Raw genomic sequence first — 15,887 nt, forward strand, 5'->3', positions numbered from 1 at the left:
ATAATTTTATAAAGAACATTTCAGTCATTTTGAGACCTTTTCAACAGTAACGATTAAATAATTAAATTTAGAAAAAATAAAAGAAAAGTTTTTTTAAAGGAATATTTGTATAGTGTTCAAATATAAGTGGCATTTTCCTTGTTTCTGCCTTTCTCTGTCTATCTTGTTTACACTTGTGGGTTCGAGGTCGTTGTGAATTCTTGGTAGGGAAGAAGAAGAAGAAGAAGGATGAGGGGAAGGGGGAAAATTTGGGAGTGCCTTGATTGTCGTATTTTGAGTGATCAGTGGCGGGTAGCAGTTGCTGTTCAATTCTATTGAAAGGTTTGTTTATAGAATTTGCGTAGGTGTTATACTAAAAAGCATTAGTGATAAAGTTAGGAAGTAGAAGGGGGAGAAGAAGAAGAAGAAGAAGATGATGATGACGATGTTGATGATGATGAAGAAGAAGAAGAGGATGATGATGATGATGATGATGAAGAAGAAGAAGAGGATGATGATGATGATGATGATGATGATGAAGAAGAAGAAGAAGAGAAGAAGAAGAAGAAGAAGAAGAAGAAGAAGAAGAAGGGAGAATATGAATGAGTGGAAGTAGTGAGGTGTTGTATGACTTAAAGTTGGCACGTTATGGGTTATAGCTGTGATTGGGGCTGATTTGTAATGGATTCTTAGGAATGTAATATTTGCGTGTGTATTTGTGTTATTCTAAAGCCGAGGTGTATGTAACGTTTGTTGTAGACCCGTTCAGAAGGGGCCTATATTTTGTAATAAAGAGAGTTTCTTTACTTATTCGTTGGCTCGAGGTAGTATCGTCCCTGATTTGGTAGAGGGGGAAAATCCTGAAGCTTGGTGTTTTGTTGTTGGCGCAAGTATCTATGTGTTGGCTGAATGCTATTTTTCTGTTTTGGGGAATTTTCATCTGGGATCTGTGTAGGGCTATTCTTTTACGCAAACTATTTTTTGTTTGCCCTATGTATTGCTCTTGACACCCAGAGCAGGTAAGTGTGTATATCAGGTTCTCCGAAGCATATGTGAAGTTGCTTTTCACTGTAAACCGTTGTCCCTGTTTGAAGGAGAACTCTGATCCCTCAATTAGATAATCACATATCCCGCAATTGGGTCTTCCACATTTTTTTACTGTCGGCTTCTGTGTTGAAGAGCGTATTCGGGCTTGTGTTAGGAGACTTTTCATAGATTTAAGCTGTCTCTTGCTTTTTATGATCGTGTGTGTTTGGAGGATTGTAGCCTAAATCTATGAAAAGTCTCCTAACACACACGCACGCGCGCACACACACAACTGGTCGCTCCTCGCGGTGATATAGAGGATCTTCGTCGATGCCTCCACCAAATTTGGAGGTGGTCTAACGAATGGGACCTGTGTCTGAACGTGTCAAAGTGCTGTCATCTGCCTGTTGGCTCTCCTCCTGCAACTCAACTTGATTTCGAGCCGGGTCGTCTGCTGCTGGAGAGGACCGATCAGGTAAAGGACCTGGGTATCTTGGTGGATTCCTCCATTTCGCCTTCGGCCCAGTGCGTCCTTGCTGCCAACAAAGCACGCGGAATTCTGTTCTTGATTCGACGGTCATTCGGAATGCTCACAGCAGCCATATTCCTACCACTCTATGTCACGCTGGTGAGACCCATATTGGAATACGGGATTCAAGCCTCTTCTCCTTATCTCCTCAAAGACATACAGCATCTCGAAAGAGTCCAGAAGCTGGCTACCCGCATGGTTCATGGTCTCAAAAATTTGTCCTATGAAGAAAGGCTGAGGACGCTCGACCTTTATTCTCTAGAAAAACGCCGCCGCCGTGGTGATCTCATTCTCGCCCACAGCATCATAAGCGGAAAGTGTAACCTCTCGAAAGAGCTGTTCTTCACTCCTGCTCCAGAGCGTCGGCTGCGGGGTCATTCCGAAAAGCTCTACCTGCGACGATTTCATCTCAATCGAAGGAGAGGAGCTTTCTCCATCCGGGTTGCGGATCCGTGGAACAAGCTGCCAGACGAGATGGTGAAGATGCCGACGACCGCTTTGTTCAAAGCCTTCCTTGATCTCAAGTGGCCTGAACTCTTTACATGAACACCACCCTGTACTTAACTCCATGTCCCCCTACATGGCCTTGCTATTTGCTTTTGAGCCAAATTAACTAACTAACTAACACACACACACACACACATATATATATATATAATAATTTAATAAATAAAATATATGCATACATATATGTACGTACCTACATCTACATGTATATATACATGCATATATATATATATATATATATATATATATATATATATATATATATATAATTTAAAAAATAAAATATATGCATACATACATACATATATGTACGTACCTACATCTACATGTATATATACATGCATATATATATATATATATATATATATAATATATATATATATATATATGAGTACAGGACACCACAAATAGACGTAGAACTCAACGAGAAACGAAAACATAAAAACAAACATGGAAACGGACTTTTTTTAACAACGAAAAAACAGAGTACAAGACAAACAATACAAGGAATATTCCCCTTCATCAGCTGTCCCTGGTTCGACTCAATGCGTGTTTCGAAGGTAAGGACAGAACACGCCCCGTCGAATCAATCCTTCCTGCAAAAGAATTAAATAAAATTTCTTTGCAGAGGGGTAAAAACAAGAAAGAAAAAAATGTGACAAGAACAGGACGTAAAAGCAATACAAATAAAAATACAAATACAAATAAAAATACAAATACAAAAAAATAGGAAGACAGACAGGAAGGAAGGAAAGGTTAAGCAAAGGGTTACAGAGTTCGCGTCATAATTATATATAAAAAACTTACTTGTCTGTCTTCCACTTTTTCTGTCTCTCTCCTTATTTTTCACCCTTTCTGGTTTCATTTCCTCTCAATCTCTCTCTCTTTCACTCCTCCTCATCTCTCTCACTGCCGAGTGGACGACCAACTTCCTTTCACTCGCAGCTTTCTACAAGTCAACACGACTTTTTCTTACGCTCTGAATTTTTCCATCGTCTAGGCTTAAAAAAAGGCCCTCAATGTTGGTTTCATTGTCCTGTTTTTATTCTTTATGTGTACCGTATTTTTTTGTATTTGAATTTTTATTTTGTATTTGTATTTTTATTTGTATTCTTATTTGTATTGCTTTTACGTCCTGTTCTTGTCACATTTTTTTATTTCCTATTTATTAAATTATTGTATGACTGAGCGCCCTCGCGTCGTTTCGTTTCATTTCTTTTCTTTTCTCCAAGTAAGTTTTTATATGTGTGTATGTATTTCAAGGGAAACAACTATTACAGCGCAGCTTACATAAAAACACTTTTTGTTATCTCCCGTACAAAATAAAAAATAAAAAAGATTTTAAGGGAAGTAACTGTAAAAAGAAACTTTTCACAAACACTATTCTGACTTGTTTTGATATTACCTCCTTTGCTAAACAAGAAATGCAACTCGTGACAATTTTCTAAACGGCAAGTAAGGGACATAATTTCGGACGATATTAATATTTCTTGTTAGGATTTTGCATTATATTGGGTTGTCCGGTAAGTTCGTGCCGATTTATTGTAGCTTACCTTTCGACTTATTTTAGAACATGGTTGAGTCCATAAAATAGGATTTTACTACACCTCCATTTAGAGCACAGTTTAAACTATCTTTTCGTGGAAAAAGGTTTATGTTCCTATAACCTGTGTTAATTCTGTAACCCTTCAAAATGGAAGATAAGAAAGTTCATTTTCGGCACTTGATGCTTTTCTTTTTCCGTAAAGGGAAAAATGCCTCACAAGCAATCAAAGAAATATGCACAGTTTACGGTGATGATTCTTTATCCGAAAGAACTGTATGGAAGTACTTCGCAAGGTTCCGAGCTGGAAATTGTAGCCTTATCGATAAAGAGCAATCAGGCAGACCATCCACTACAGATGATGACCAAATAAAGTCATTAATTGAGAATAACCCACATTGCACAACCCGAGAATTGGCAGAAAGCCTCAACCTATCAAAATCCGTCGTTCATGAGCACCTGGTAAAGCTTGGGTACACAAATTGCTACGATGTTTGGCTACCACATGAGTTGAGTGAGAAGAACCTTTTGGATCGCATTTCCATCTGTGATTCACTTTATAAACAGAATGAAAACGTGCCTTTTTTTAAAGAAAATTGTGACAGGTGATGAGAAATGGATTATCTACCGAAATGTTCAGAGAAAGCGACCCTGCAGTAAGCGACATGAGCCACCCTTAGCCACCCAAAAAGCGGGTCTTCATCCTAAAAATGTCTTGCTTTGTGTCTGGTGGGATTGGAAAGGAATTCTTTACTATTAGCTTCTCCCAAGTAACCAGACAATTCTGAGAAATACTGCACACAACTGGATGAGTTAAAAGCAGCAATTCACGAGAAACGTCCAGAATTGGCCAACAGGAAAGGTATTTTTTTCCAACAAGATAATCCAAGACTGCACGTTTCTTTGGGAACCAGACAAAAATTGCTGCAGCTCGGCTGGGATGTGTTATCCCACCCTCCATATTCACCAGATATTGTTCCTTCAGATTTCCACTTATTCAGGTCTCTGCAGAATAGTCTAAATAGTAAAAATTTCAATTCCTTGGATGACGTAAAAAGATACCTTGATGAATTCTTTGCCATGAAACCACCTCAATTCTGGGAAGAGGGTATTTTCAAGTTAAAGGAAAGATGGAGAAGCATTGTGCAACAAATTGGTTGATATTTGGTTGATTAAAATGTAATGGCAAGTATTTATTGACCTTTTTCTTTCCTTTAAAAATTGGCACGAACTTTTCAAACAACCCAATAGTTAAATATCTGCTCTTCTCTGACAACAGAATGCAATAATAGTAAAGGTTGTTTTCTCTTTTTCCAATCGATGTCAATACATAGCAGATAACATCGTGTATACTTGTTTCCAGTGGGATGTCAACATTCACATACCTTTCTCCAATCGTGGAGAGGTTGGGAGGAATAACCCAAGAGTGACACAGGCTTGCTTGGAGAGGAAAAGTTTGTCAGTTTAAGAATTGATGTGTGCACGAATTGATGAGTCATGCACTTTGCAAAGGATGTGACAGATATGCGTAGGGTCAAGATACTGATGAAATCTTTGGAGCTGCTGTTATCAGCATTCATTTTCATGACATGGAAGACCACACATCTGCAATATTCAACAGCATAGGCTGTTGAATATTGCAGAAGTGTGGTCTTCCGTGTCAGCTGCGTTGGTTTGAGCCTGCCACTGGCGATGGTGTTGTTTGAGGCAGACACTCTCATAGTGGTGTAGGATTCCATACAGTGCGTACTTGTGATTGTAGGCGGGGTATTTTGTCATGCATTCCTGTACATAACGTCTGTGGTGGTGTTTTCTGCAGGGGTTTGCGGTGGGTGTATCACGGAGTTCCTGGTTTCATTGACCAAGAATTACCACTCCTGGTGCCCATATGAACTGGAGGCCACGGTGGTTAAGGTGGAGCTGTGGCCCATGAACCAGCTGGCTAAGCGTTTTCCACTTTCTTTTGCTTCGACGTACTTCAGGGCTTCTTCCAGGGTCATATCTTTATAAGAGTCACCCAGGATGCCAAGGCGGATTTCCTTGTCCCACCAACCCACGTATGAGAGCATCGCAGACTATAACATCGCTGTAATCAATCGTAGCATGGCAGGCTTCTCAGAGGCATTCCACCTTGAAGTTGCAGACCCCTACCTGCCCTCAAAGAGGTGAAGCGAATGTCCTGACAGGTTCATCCCAGTCTTGGCAAATTTGTTGGCGGACAGCCAGCGGCTTAATGTAACTGAGGACTGTTCGCTCATCACTAGAAGCCCAAGCGCCAAACGTCCATGAGAGATCTTTTCTGAGGGTCTCATTGCGACATTTGAGAAGCTGAAAGACTATGTCATTACTTGTAAGATGAGTGGCTAGTTTGTAGTCTGACTGTCTCATCTCAAATTAAGCCCACTCCTCGATGGATAGTGACATCTACAAAGCAAAGCAAGGATTGCAGGATTAAAAAAGATCAACGAATAAAATTATAATTGATAGTGGAAAGAGGATTGTCGAATTCACGAGTGTATAAAAAAATTTTTGAACCACACATGAATAACAGGACATCTCAGAAATATCTTCTTATGCGGCAACAAATATTATTATTCAACAACCAGTTCATTTCATTATGTAAACGTAACATTTTTATAAATACGTGTAACAGGAAACCACGATGTCCTGTGAATGGTGGTTAACAATAGAACAAACTATATGATACTTTTCGTGGTTATATTTCTCCTATTCTAGTATTGGATGAGGCATGATCGTAGAAAACATTAACCTTAGCCCTCATCCGTGCTTTTCACTGCTAAACCCGACATTAAAACATGATCAACACTCGAAATAAACCTGTTTAATCTCTACCCTCCCCATCACCCCAAAGCCTAACCCCTAGTTCAAACTTTGATCTCTTACCTAACCATTCTCTCTAAAAACCATTCACAAATCCCCAAACTGACCCTAATATAGTCAAAACTCTGAACCCCAATCCTAACAGCAAACACTAACCAAAATAAGAAAAACCACTTACCTTTGGCCATTTGGTATCTATAATACAAGACATGATTTGCAAACAGCGAGCAAAATATCAACCAAAAACATTTCAAAGTCAAGTTTCATTTGCGTGTCGAATCATGAAATACACTTGTTTAATAAATACAGTTGTCCTTACATTTACACAGTACATTGCTTCCACAAGTCATCAAACTAATCATTATCATGTGAAATGAAGTTGATGTTTTTATTTATAATATAAACAAATTAATTATTGAAATAAAAATAAGAAATACAATTAACGTGTATGTGTATCATCATCATTTAACATTCGTTTTTCATGCTGTCATAGGTTGGACTATTTCACATGACCTGAGATGAATTACTATACTTACCTCTAATGTCTGTTTTGGCATGGTTTCTATGTCTGGGAACAGTTATGGTAATACTGACACTAGTAAAATTACAAAGTAAATTTCAAGGCAGAGTAGATTGCTAGCAGTGAGAGAGGTGGCTTCATCCTAAGCTGAAGTATGATAGAGAGACAGGCAGAGGTGTATTGCTGTAGAGAAAGTACATGGCTACCTTGCATATATGTATGTATATAGGTAGACATTGATCTATTGTAATATTGGACTTTATTTTCAATTAAAAAAATAGAACGCTTTCTCATTGCTAACATATGCATGATGTGTGCTTTAAAATGCAGTGATTGCACTGGCGCTAATTTTTTCAGATGATGATCACGGAGAGGATCATAGCCCAACTAATTAGGAAGAGAGTTAATCTAGATGAGATGCAATTTGGTTTTGTATCAGGAAGAAGCACCAGTCATGCTATATTTCTGTTAAGAAACCCACAGGAGAAGTACCTAACCAAATATAAACCTCGGTACTTGACTTTTGTTGATATCATAATCATTCAGGCAATAACAGAGAAATTTAAAACAGGCAAACCCTAGCAACTCCTCTATGCTGATTACAGGATTACAACTAAACACACATATAATACCGTTTATTACATTACATTCAATTCACCATTATATTATTCATTTTATTAGCCATCATCTTTTCCTTCACATTTCAGGTATACTGAAGACCCTTTTGTCATTACTTCAAACTGTGTACAGTATTGGTGAAAGCAAACAGTTGTCAGACTTATTTATGACAAAGAGCAAGTCAACATGACCAATTTACCCTATCCTACACCCAATTGTGCCACAAGTTGGCCTGTAAACACTCCAGGGTGGGTATTGACAAGCCTCATCGATCATCTGCAACAATGATACAGAATGTATGCACCTGCCACCTACAACAAATACAACCCCCTCCTCCCACTTTACTACCATTACCAGCCACTGAGGAAAAATGTGTTCGCCTGGAGAAGTGGCTGCTACAATACTACAGCTCCAGCACATTCAACGCCTGTGACCATCAGCAATTCCCCAAGATATCTAACCCACCAATCTGCTTAATAGAGGATTCCCAATTCTAAGCCAGTCACCCACCATATGCCCATACCAGTCCTGGTTCATTGTCAAGAGAAAGTGAAAGCAGGTCTCGACAGGGACGTTCAACTTGAAGTTATCGAGCCTATCCCCAAAGTGAGACCATAACCCATGGCCCATGCCAGTGGTCTAACCAGCCCACTTATGCATACCTTTCCTTCATTAAACACTAAACTCTGCTTGCGAAGACCTGTTGAGGCAAGTGAAATCGAAATCAAATTTGATGACAGCACCGCATGACTGGCATCCGTGCTAGTGGAGCGCTAAGAGTACTATCCGAGCATGATCGTTGCCAGGGCCGCTGACTGGTCCTGTGCAGGTAGCATGTAAAAATACCATTTGAGCATGGCCGTTGCCAGTACCACCTGACTGGCCCTCATGCCAGTGGCACGTAAAAGCACCCACTACACTCTTGGAGTGGTTGGCATTAGGAAGGGCATCCAGCCGTAGAAACTCTGCCAGATCAGATTGGAGCCTGGTGCAGTCATTTGGCTCGCCAGTCCTCAGTCAAACTGTCCAATTCATGCCAGCATGGAAAGCGGGCGTTAAACGATGATGATGATGATGATATATACAGTGTGTGTAAGATATTTAAGGACAGAATAATGTTTACAAAAAAATAGATATATAATAACAGATAATAATTTTATTTATCAAAGAACGCCATGGGGATAAAAATAAACCTTCTTTTCTATAATGTTATTCAATAAGGCAACCTTCAGCTTCAACAATTGCTTCTATATGAAATCTAAATCATCTACATGCTTGAATCAGGTGGTCCTGGTTCATTTTGGACATTACTCTGATTATGGCAGCTCTCAAAGAATCTTTGGTGTTATGAGCGTGTTCATTGACCTCTCACTCAACAACACTCTACATGTAATAGTCCAATGGATTGAGATCTGGAGAATTAGGAGGCCAAATATTAGGGATTATGTGATCATGAAAATTTTCAGTCATCCAGTCCTGTGTCACTAGAGCCATGTGTGATAGTGCAGAGTCTTACTGAAACACATATGACCTTCCATTGCATACACTGCCTATCAAGGGCATTATTTCCAGGACCTCAATGTAGGTGGCAGAGTTAACTCCAAGATCTTGTGGAAAGAAGTAAGGAGGCATCACATGTCCTTCATTGCTGACAATCCCTAAAACCATAAAAGTTACAGGGAATTTTGTATTCATAACACTGGGAACTTCAGAAGGATCTGCACATAACCATCTGTCATTTCTTCTGTTAACTTTTTGATCTGGGTCAAAGTTTATCTTGTTTGAGAAAAACCACATCAAATCTTCTGCTGAGTTTTTCAGTTTGTTTAAGAACCTTTTAGATCTGATGTACTGATTTTCTTTAGCTTTTTCTGACAAACTGACCTTTCCTCATCATATAAGACTTATATCTAATGTCTTCGTGGACAACATTTGTGACTGTTCCTTCTGACACATGGAGATCTTTTGCAAATGACATCATGATTTTCTGGGTCTGTTGAACTTGCTGGATAAATTCAAGTGTTCTAATGATTTCAGAGCATTTAGAATGCTTTTTATACTTTGATACTGGTGACATGTTTCCATCTTCAGTCTCTAGCTTCTTACAAACTTTGTAGACAAAAGATCTGGCAACTTTTAAAAATTGAAATATTTCTAAACATGTTCAGCCTTTATAACCACAATGACAGCATGCCTCTTCATTTCTTGAGTAAGCTGAGGGTCTGCCAGGCATACATATATACACCCATACACTCCCCCCACACACACATACATAGGTGCAGGTGTGGCTGTGTGGTAACAAACTTGGTTTCAAAACACATGGTCCTCAGTTCAGTCCCACTGTGTGGTAACTTGGCATGTGTCTTCTGCTATAGCCTCAGACCAACCAAAGCCTTGTCAGTGGCATTTGTAGACAGAAACTGAAAGAAATCAATTGTATATATATGTACATATGTAAGTCTATGTGTGTGTCTTTGTGTTTCTCTTTCATCACTGCTTCACAACTGGTGTTTGTTTATTTACATCCCCATAACTTACTGGTTTCACAAGAAGAAACTAATAGAATAAGTACCAGGCCTATCAAAATAAAAAAGAACACTAGGTAGTGTCTCATATTTCGGTTTGCCCACTCAGTTGTATCTATCAATTTATCTTTGTATGTGTGTATACATATATATATATATATATATATATATATATATATATATATATATATGGATTTTGTAGATAGGAACTGAAACAAATCTATCGTATATATATATTAATCAGCCGAAATTGCAAAGACAATCCGATTTTTGACTGAAGATCGAAGGCTTCGAATGTCCCATCCGTTTTTTTGTATCGTCTTCTAAATGTTTTGCGTTCTTGTCCCAGTTTGTGTTTTTTTACATTTATCCTATATATATATATATATATATATATATATATATATATATATATTTATGTGTGTGTGTGTGTGTGTGTGTGTGTAAGTGTATGTGTGTGTCTTTGTCTCTGTGTTTCACCCTCATCACTGCTTCACAACTGCTGTTCATTTATTTACATCCCCATAAATTACTAAAACTAGAACAAACTAATAGAATAAGTACCAGGCTTATCAACATTAAAAAATGCTCATATTTTTGTTTGCCCACTCAGTTGTATCTATCAATTTATCTTTCTGTGTGTGTGTGTGTGTGTGTGTGTGTGTGTGTGTATATATATATAACACCCTAATGGGGGCCTTAACTCCTAAATTTCTTTTATGATCCAAAACTAGGTCAAAAGTACTGAATGGATCTTTATGAAGTTTGGAAATTATATTCTATGCATAAAGGCCATAACCCCCATGACAATTCATATATTTTTGCTGTTGATGAAATTTTAATCACAGATATTAGACACAAATGAAGTAATATTTATAAAATTTCATCTTCTTACAAGTTAGAAAGACCCCTCCATAGGGACTTAACCCCCACAATTTTGTCATTTTATCAGTTGTATTCTTGGAAGTTGTAGGGTTACCCGGGCATAAAAGTTGAGCATTATTTCTAATTCAATGGTACAACAGTGTAACACTTTGCTTTGACATACACTTACATTGTGATTTCTGCAATGTGGTGCATAAATTGTCAAGCAAATGAGAGGCATCTTTGCCTCCACTGATTCAGTTGCAAAGTGTTGAGTAAAGTTATTTGATTGCAGACCTCCTTTCAGTCTTTTAATTATCACTGGGTTACACATAGTCCCCACATGGAAACATTGATTTCAAGGCCTTCCCAATTGAGTGACTGGTTATTCAAAGACATTTATAGATTGCAAATTTATTCTGTCCAGTTACATATCAGTATAGTGGTCATTTGCAAACTCCAGAGGTGACACTTTAATTTCTCCTTAGCCCTCACGTAACACAGTTGTTAATGTTTATTTCAATTGGGTCACACTCTTCCAATTGCTATAGATTCATAATGCATCTTACGGCTGTGCCTGTCACCTGGATGCTGAGGAATCCTACATTGGGAGTGGTAACGACTAGGGCAGGGTAACTGACAGCTTATTGTGATCATTCATCTTTTGGTTGCCTGTAGCTCTGCTCTCTTTTACAAACCCAGTGGACATATATTTCCTATTTCAAAGAAACAATAAATATAAGACCCAAGTTAAAAAGATTCTCAACAATTCAACTTCTCTGGTTGACATTAAGATGCCCACCCCCAACAGGGGCCTTAACTCTCACATTTTAGAGCTCCATGACCTTCAGTTTTCAGGAGCAAAATCCTTTTAACAGGTTCTATAAGACTGGAATTTTGGAATATGCACATAAAAATCAGTAGTATGGGATACATGTGGCATGATTACAATTTTTTTAGGGTGTGTAAAGAGGGAAATAACCCTCATCTGCAATTTTGATGAAATTCGAAACATAGATATTCCAGCTCATTACAGAAAATATAACAGAAAAGTCTAATTCTTCAATTGAATGTAACCGAGCAATGCCAGGTATCTCTGCTAGTATATATATGTTGGACTCCACAATGAAGGGTCTTATCGGAATGCTCTGCTGAAGAACCTCCCTGTACCTCTTGCCGCATCTAAGACCGTGGATTCTGCTACCCATGAAGTTATTGTCATTGGGGTGCCAGAAGACATGGCTGATCTTCAGGCATTTGCTGCCAACTCAGCCAAAGACCTAGGCTGCGTTCCCCCAACAGGTGCTCTCCGACTTGGACGACCTGGCCCAAAACCCAGGCTCATCAAGCTGTCTTTTCCAGACCACGCTGAGGCAACTGCATACCACCTGGCCTCAGTTAAAGCTGGGCATGAAAATCGGACAACCCACCGAACACGCCCAGGCTTACCATCCGATGTACGTCCGAAGCTATGTGTAGCGGCTTCCCTGAACCGGAACTCAGCTCTACATGAAAGCTTCAGTCTTCGTGATGATGGACAAATCTGGAGATTTGTTAAGACGGGTGAAACGTGGAAGAGAGATAACAGCTGGTCTGAGTGCTCTCTACCCACAATGACTGACACTGAAAAAAAAACTAAAAAAACTACAGCAACTCAGGGAAACTAAACCTGAACAACCTGCCATCCTCTACACACCATCATAAACTGCAAGCAGGGTACAAATTGTTGTCCTTAAATGCTCGCAGTTTGTGCAACAAAATTCATTTGTTCAACGCCTACGTCAGAAGTGTTGACCCTGACTTCATCACTGTCACGGAAACATGGGCGCATTCCTTACTCTGTGATGGGGTTTTCAGCATTACGGGGTACAACCTCTTCTGTAAGGACCGCATTAACCGCCATGGTGGTGGTGTGATGGTCTACGTTTGTTCAAATTTTTTGGTAATTCCTTGTGCCGATTTGAACGAATCACAAGAAGAAGTTTTTTTCTGTGACGTACGTATGACCATGTCAACACTCCTGCTTGGCGTTGTTTATCGTCCTCCAAATTACCATCAGGACACACAGCTTTGCAATATCCTCTGAGCTGCTGCCAGGAAAACAGCCACTTATGTTTTTGTTGCAGGCGATTTCAATCATCCTGAGATCAATTGGGAAACCTTCCATTGGCCACAGAGTGCAAACGATTTTGTTGGGCTTGTGCTGGACTCAAACTGGTAACAAGTAGTCACCTCTCCAACAAGAGGCGACAACACCTTGGACCTGCTCTTCACCACAACTCCTGAAGCGGTTATCAATTGCACTACGGAGGAACCTCTAGGTGACTCTGACCATGCTATGATCATCGCCAATCTGGCTCTTGCGGGCAACAAAAACCTGAACCATCTCCAATCTGCTTCCTTCGATTGGAAGAGAGCAGATTGGAACCTGTACCACACTGAACTACAGCACCCAAACTGGCATGAATTCTACAACTCTGGAGATGTAAATACTATACTCCAGAGTATCCTGGACTCAATATGGGCAGCATGTGCAGCATCAGTGCCATGTAAACAGAAAAAGAAGAACCGCCCCAAAAGGGCAATTTGGGAAACTTCAGCGGTCAGACTTGCCAGGAAGGAACGTCGGACTGCTGAAAGGGAATACAAGTTGCATAAATCAGACACCAACAGGAAGAAGCAGAATAAATCTTCCAACCATCTCAAGCAAGTGACAAAAAAAGCAGTGCTTGAATTTGAACAGTGCATAGCAGCCAATCCTGATAGCAAGGTTTTCTGGAAATATGTGCATTCAAAGCAGAGACCTCACTCTCCAGTGGGCCCTCTTCACAATCCTCACACAAACCAGATCACTGACGACCCCAAGGAATGCGCAGAACTCATTGCCGAGTGCTATGCAAACATATTCACTGTTGAAAATCAAAATGTACCATCTTCACCATCTCTAACAGCAAATTCCATAACAACTATGGAATTTACACCTGCAATGCTGTGACGTCACCTTCAAAATAAGTGCAACTATGCCTCCCCTGGTCTTGATGGAGTTACATACCTGCTTCTCAAACGTGGCAGGTACTTCCTTTTACACCAGCTCTCTATTTTCTTCCAGTACTGTCTCAACAATGGTGCTACTCCGGAACAATGGAAAACTGCCAGTGTCATTCCTCTGTTCAAAAAGGGCGACCGCACATCACCTGTCAACTATCTCCCAGTCAGTCTCACTAGCTGTATTGCAAAACTGATGGAATCGTGTGTCAGAGAAACACTTTGGAACTTCTGGAGCTCACACAGTCTCATCCGACCTTCACAATATGGATTTGTCCCTAACTCCAGCTGCAGTGATCAGCTTGTCGAGTTCCTTGAGGACATTACTCAGATCACTGACAGTGGCTCATGGGTGGATGTTGTCTACCTTGACTTTGCTAAGGCTTTCAACTCTGTGCCACACAAAAGGCTTATGGTGAAACTCTCTGCAATGGGTGTGAGGGATGACCTTTTTAACTGGTTGAAATCCTTCATTCTCAACCGAAAGGAGGTAGTCACAGTTCTAGGACAGCATTCTACACCATATGAGATGTCATCGGGTGTACCACAGGGATCTGTCCTTGGTCCCCTCTTGTTTGTGGCATACATTAATGACATAGATGCAAATTTAAAGAATGCCACAGTATTAAAATATGCAGACGACATCAAGCTGTACCTTGAAATCAAGAGGACAGATCCTGTTGTCTACAGCTCTTTCCTGCAATCAGACCTGGACACAATGCAGCAATGGATCACAGACTGGCAACTGAAACTGGCTGTGGACAAGTGTACCACCATGCATTTTGGGAGAAAAAACCCTGCGTCCACATACTCCCTCCACAACACTGATATCAAGAAATCCTTATGCGAGCGTGACCTAGGCATCACTGTCAGCAGTGATTTGCGTTGGACAAAGCATATCTCTAAAATTGTCAAGAAAGCCGAGGGTGTCTTGGCATCACTCAGCAAGACTTTTGTTAGCCGCTCTCCAGCCATCTATTTAAAACTGTATACAGCTATGGTACGACTACACTTGGAATTCGCATCATCAGTTTGGAACCCCTATCTTGCTCAGAACATTGACCTCCTGGAATCGGTTCAGAGACGTGCAACCAAACGCATACCCTCCATCAGACACCTACCATATTCTGAGCGCCTTGTTTCCCTGGGCATGGATTCACTGAAGCTCCGGCGTCTGGCGACGGACTTGGTAAACGCCCACAAAGTTGTCAACTACCTCACCAATAACAACACTGAATACCTTTTTGATCTCCATATGTCTAACACACGTGGACATGCCTACAAAGTCAGAAAACAACACAGCTCCCATGACTTTCGGAAACATTTCTTCACACTCAGAGTTGCTGCAGCATGGAATAAACTGCCTGCATCAGTTGTTGACTGCCATGACACTGCATCCTTTAAGGCCCTCATGCTTTCCGAAATCCGTCGAAACTACACCTGATTATATATGCACTTTAGATGAGTTGTAGTGCACCTGAGCACTGTACACAATGTTTATTATTATTATTATTATTATTTTTATATATATATCAGTTCCCTCCTTATTATTGATAGTTGGGAATTACTTATCTTGTCAAAATTTTGTCTTGCAGCTTGAATAGGTTGGTGTTTTTCTAGTTTCAAGTATTCATAATGACAACACTACTTTCCTTATCTGCATTATGAGGCTTGTGTCACATATATCCTGTAAGTAGTACCAAGATATAGATTTATTTGTAGTTGAGAACATTGAATACTTGTGATTACTGGAGTAGCTTCTTTTTGAAAGACTCAGTAGAGTGTTGGACAAATCCCTTCATGTATTTAGTAAATGTTTATTGCTGTTCCTCTTTCCTGATAAAATAATCGCAGTTAATTCTTGAGGTTGATTTATTCCTCTGTACGATA

At 39.8% G+C, this 15,887-nt stretch overlaps 1 long non-coding RNA gene across 1 annotated transcript; it reads right to left on the minus strand.

Moving 5' to 3' along the window:
• Positions 1 to 6,310: 6,310 nt before the first annotated feature.
• Positions 6,311 to 15,652, minus strand: LOC118765074. The gene is made up of 4 exons (XR_005000922.1): positions 15,641 to 15,652; positions 12,589 to 12,596; positions 8,936 to 8,944; positions 6,311 to 6,603 (listed from the first exon to the last, which is right to left on the minus strand). It is a non-coding gene; the product is annotated as an uncharacterized LOC118765074 (long non-coding RNA).
• Between the last annotated feature and the right edge of the window lie 235 nt (positions 15,653 to 15,887).

The sequence above is a fragment of the Octopus sinensis genome, linkage group LG10 (assembly GCF_006345805.1).
Source record: "Octopus sinensis linkage group LG10, ASM634580v1, whole genome shotgun sequence".
Lineage (NCBI taxonomy): Eukaryota > Metazoa > Mollusca > Cephalopoda > Octopoda > Octopodidae > Octopus > Octopus sinensis.